The sequence below is a fragment of the Lytechinus variegatus genome, chromosome 1 (genome assembly GCF_018143015.1).
Source record: "Lytechinus variegatus isolate NC3 chromosome 1, Lvar_3.0, whole genome shotgun sequence".
Classification (NCBI taxonomy): Eukaryota; Metazoa; Echinodermata; class Echinoidea; order Temnopleuroida; family Toxopneustidae; genus Lytechinus; species Lytechinus variegatus.
In genome coordinates this window covers 4,677,482-4,682,974 of record NC_054740.1, presented here as the reverse complement: position 1 = coordinate 4,682,974, position 5,493 = coordinate 4,677,482, and the positions used below count along the sequence as shown (strand labels likewise).

The following is a 5,493-nucleotide window of genomic DNA, read 5'->3' as shown; positions in this document are numbered from 1 at the left end:
ACAGAAAAGATTGTTTTGAATCAACAGAGAAAATCAGGCCAGCATCATGCAAAATATTTCATCTAAATCGGATGCAAAATAAGACCCTCACTTTTGTTTTTGGTTTTCATTGTTTGAATTGTACAATATTTCAATTTTTTTACAGATTTGACAATAAAAAATAAAAATAAAACTTTATTTCATAGGACAATGAGGAGAAAATTATAATATTTCATATTTAAAAAAACAAAGAAAAGTGAATGAGTGATGTCATCAGTTCCCTCATTTGCATACCGACCTGGATGTGCATGTAACTATTAAGTGAAATTGAGCGAAACTTAAAAATGTCATACCTTCCTTATTTTTCATCCGATTTTTATGTTTGATTTTTCTCTTTTTAATCAAATCAACTTTTTTGTTAGGGTGGACATGTCTTTGAAATAAATTTTCACTCCATTTTTTATAGTTCTCGGAGGACAAAATGTAAATTAGCGCGACTTCTTGTAATAAAATACAAAAGAACAAGTGGGGATATGACATCAGCTGGGAACGTCGTTGTCTAGTGGTTCTGACTCTCACCTTTCAAACAGAGGGTCGTGAATTTGAGTCCTAGCCATGGTGTGTTTTCCTTCAGCCCGAATTTCATCCACACTGCATCACTAGACCCAGATGAAATGAATGGGTACCCGGCAGGATTAATTCCTTGAAGCTGTAATAAGAAATATTGGATGAAAACAATGCAAAGGACAGTATATTAGCTAAGGGTTCAAAATATGAATGCTTGTCATGTGTGTAAGCTTTCTTTAGAAGTTCATATATTTTTTTATATATTGAGAAATTTGCAGTATACTCTACCATTCAATTGAATGATACCAATTAACAAATATCAACAAAACATTTTGTAAAATATGATAAATAAATTTATGTTTAACCATAGATGGGTAGACAATAACCTATTATATAATGGGAGGTTGCCCCAATGTTTTATCTCATGAAGCTTTGCATTTTTTTCTACTGAAGAAAATTCTTACACACCTACCTTTCATAAACTCCAATTGTTTCTTGTACACGGTACGTTTTCTGTGTTCAACACCCGTCGTGTCATTCCAAGATAAGGCTGGATCATCTACCTTATCATCCAGTGTATCCGTCGTCCAAACTTTGAAAATGAAATAAAATCAATTTAAGTGTTGTAAAATCTGCATGTATGTGCAGATACAAACAAAAATAGAATACTAATATAGTAATAGAAAAATAATGATCTTAGAACTTTAATGTTAAAGATATTTTTCATGGACCTCTGATTACCAGCCCAGAATTTAGGATAAAAATAAGGAAATGTGATAGTATTTCAGCGTAGTTCAGACAAGGCTGTATTATAACTGTGCATGCTTTATACTAGTAATAGCTATAATAATAATAATAATAATAATCCGCTTTTATATAGCGCTTAATCCATCGGAACGACGTTTCTAAGCGCTTTACAGATATATTATTACCCCGTCATCGGATTCAATCAGTCATTCCCGCACACAATATGTGCACATCCTCCACTCCCTGGGGAGTATTCCAGCTATGTCATCTGAAATCAAATTTCTAGAGCAGCAATTTTCAAGAGGGTAATCGATGACATAAATTCCATTTTTCTGGTATTGACAATCGCAGAAGCAGATCCAAGTGGGCACATTTGACCTGTGCCCCCACCTTGAGAGCAATAGTTGATGTGTTTGATAAAAATGTGGCTTTCTTACACAAATGTTCTCCCCCCCCCCCCTTCGAAAGTTACAGCAAATATTATATTAAAAATATTGTCTCATACAAGAGGATCTCCTTTTTGGTTTGCTTGTTATTTAAAGTTTCCTTGGGAAAATGTGCCCCACTACCCCCTTTGAGAAATCATGGATCCGTTCATGGACAATCATATGCCAGTGGATGAACTCCAGACGTTTTTTAGGCAAGTTTTGATCAGTAAATAAATAAAAACAGATAAAATGTGATCACAGGACAAACTTAACTTTAAAAGAGGATAAAATTTACTTTAAGAATTGATATGCCTAGCCCCATGAAAGGATCTAAGAATACCCTCCGGCACTAATGCAGTTTCACACCAGCCAACTCACTCAGTGAACAATTGTGTACAACGGATAGCGGAGCGTGAACGTAGCGGTCGTGTACATTTTTGCTTATTACATGACGTCATCCAGCCACTGCCGAGAACCAATTTATGAATGAAAATATAGTAAGCATGCGCAGTGCAAGCCTTTTGTTTCCCACACAGAATTCCACCAAAACAAGTGTGCAATTCCCTATCACCTCGTACCAAAATCGACCTAGAATTTCAATTTTCCTATATTTTATATGAATTATGAAAGGTATTCTCGGAGGATCTATTTTCTCACCGATACCGCACAGGTAAGCGAATTTTGAATACTTCTTGCTTTTCCGTCAAAATCTTACGAATTAGCGTCTATATGTCATCGTGTTCCTTGGAATTTGTAGAGTCTATCGCAACGTGCATAAAGTCAATTGGCTTCCGGGTTTTGGAGCGTCGCGTGAATATGCATGAAATTGCAGTTTCGATAATTTTCGATCGATACCGGAGCGATCCGATCACGAACCAAGACCAGTGGACCAGTGGAGGTGCCGTGGCCGAGTGGTCTAAGGCGCCTGACTATATACATGGAAAGTCCGGGGTTCGATCCCCGGCCGCGGCACCTATTCCGTGAGCAAGGCAGTTGATCTACAATGCTCTTTTATCCTGCTTTCAAATAAATGGAAATGCTGTATGCATTATTGGTAACTAGGTGTGCACTTGTTTTTAAAAAAAAAAAAAAAAAAAAAAAAAAAAAAAAAAGACCATTTACCGTGTACACAACATGACCGGATATCGTTATCGATACTTCCGCACGCAGTCCAAAGGAATTATTTTTGGGACCACGTGGTCATGACGTGATCTGCGCTATTGACCAATCAGCGGTCTTCGAATCGCTGTGCGGAGACGATCTATCCGTTGTACACAGTCTATGGACAATTGTTCGTTGTGCATGCAACTTCAAGCAAAACTCCCCACCAGAATTGTCTACACACATTTTGAGATCAATACACAATATGCCCACCATTTTTCAAAATATTGCGGATCGCTTGGATTCGCCGTCATGTTGATATGGACCGAAGTTATGCGATCAAAAGATTTGCATGCGGCATGCTGGCAGTTTGTTTGCCACATGTTAGCATGATTTGGTTGCTAACTTCAGTCCATATAAATATTACGGCGAATCCGAGAGATCCGCGAAGTGATGTCTACGGATTAGATCAACGACGTCGAGATCGAAGACTAAATACAGCCATTCCCAATATTTTGAAAAACGGTGGGTATATTAACATCGAAATGTGACTGAGAGACCTGTCATGACATTTGGGAACAAGTTTTGGTGATGAGGTATGCTGGTAATCGGCCGGTGCAAAACTGCATTAGCGCCAGTTTTCTCTGCATATTTATTGCAGCCTCTCCAGAAAAATTGAATAGGAATCGTTTGTCACTCCGTCCAGTCACAGTTCCACACACAAAGTGCACATTTTACCATTGAAATAGTATGTGCAATGAGTGGTGTGTACAGTGTAGCAAAGTTATTATAGACCTGCGTAGCCTTTATCATTTTTTAAAACTTTAGGACCCTTACCATGTTTCACCTCCATTTTATCTCATTTACCAACATCTATCAACAACAACAAAACAAAAATATAGGCCTAATTTCAAAGCAATATTTGTCGGCAAGTTTTCAATTTCAGTAAATTAACGTGTGCAGTAACGGTCTATTTATTCACAATTAAAACTTTGACAGTCTTGACATTAGCATTAACAAATCATTCATTCACGAATTCAATGTATTCAGAGATGGTTTTTGTAAAACATTGACAATAAACATCAGGCAATATGAGCGAATTACTATTCAATGCTCGCCGGTCTTAACTCTGCCAATACAAAGCATAAACCATAAGCACTCCCTATCGTCAAAGCCACGTCCCGGCCCGTAGAGCAGCGGCCAGCGCCAACGGGGCAGTGCCGGTGGCAGTGCAGTGGTCGTGCATGTCGTGGCAGTACAACGACATCTAACATTTTGAGACAATTTGAGAAATAAATCAAAGAAAATTGTTATAGAACTTACTGTTATAGCCTTCTACAAATGACTTTGAAGTCGCTGTCCGAATCTGACCCGTGTTCCTTTAGTTTTTGATGAATTATCGACGGACTTATCAACAGCAAAACGGTAGTACCGGTAGATCGAGTTTTCTTTTTCAAATATTGCACTTGGCGGTTAGACGTTCGCGCGTGCGTAGTGCGAGAACAACACGTATAATAGAGCTACCTGGCAAGCAGCCAAGCGGCCCCTCTCGCCAAAGCATATGGGGGGGGGGGGATAAATTATGACAAAATATGGGGGGGGGGACTTCTTCGCCAGATAAATACACATCCCGATATGGGTGGGGGGGGGTGAATTAAAACCAAATCAGGGGTGTCTTTTTCCTCTCGATTGGTTCTGGGTTGGAAACCATGATGGCGTGAGTGCATGCCACTGTTTTCCTTGGATCTAAGCTTGGAATCTATGAAAAAAAGTTTTTGATCCCTTCACTTTTTTTTCCTGTTCTCTATGTTATTTTCTTTTTTATTTTCGTTGTCTTTTTTTCTTTTCTGTTAATCTTTCTTTTCTCCTTTGCCTTTTTTCTTTTCTTGTTTTTCCCCTTTAATATATATATTTTTTACTCACTCCTCTTCCCTTTTAATTTGCTTTTGTAATGATTGAAATTGAGATTTCATTCAGTAGATTTCTTTTCTGTTACATTGTACTATACCCTGTATGGCGGCAGGGAATTTTGATAGGGGTGAGGGAGCAAGACCATGTGGATAAATCATTTCAATCAAGTAATGCCGGCCTATAGAATAGCTCTCCTCTTTATAAACGCCGTCCACAAGTGGGAAAGAATATTTAGAGCCTAAAATAGAATTAGAATTTTGGAAATATCATTTGTAAAAAAAGGGTGAAATAATTCATGATTGGAAGCAGCTATAATAGCGTACAAAATGTCAGATGGGGCTTTTGACGTTGCAGACAGACCAAATCAGGGTTTGCGGATGGGAATTTGATAGAGGTTGGGGGACCAAGACAACCAACAGTGAATTCATTTTTAGCAAAATATGGGGCATTGCAAGAAACTTGCAATCGAAGCAATCGAACGCAAATCAATTTCAGACTCCAAAATCATGAGAGTCATACTTTTCATTGCAAACTTGCAACTGATCCATAAAAAAATCCAAATTGATATGTTCTAGATAAACTTAATGTATCATCACCTGTAAATTTGCATCTGATCGAATTTGGGATTGTTTGCAAATATCTTCTTGGAACACTAAATATATATTTCTTTTCATAAAAAGCGGCCATAAACAAGCAAAATGATTATAAAAATAGAATAAAACTTATTAATTAAAAATTAAAACCTTTTTATCAAAAAAGA

General features: G+C 37.5%; 1 long non-coding RNA gene across 1 annotated transcript; it reads right to left on the bottom strand.

The window, feature by feature from the left end:
• Window positions 1–673: 673 nt before the first annotated feature.
• On the bottom strand, window positions 674–4,186 carry LOC121405935. The gene is made up of 3 exons (XR_005968731.1): window positions 4,146–4,186; window positions 1,019–1,138; window positions 674–688 (listed from the first exon to the last, which is right to left on the bottom strand). It is a non-coding gene; the product is annotated as an uncharacterized LOC121405935 (long non-coding RNA).
• Window positions 4,187–5,493: the final 1,307 nt, after the last annotated feature.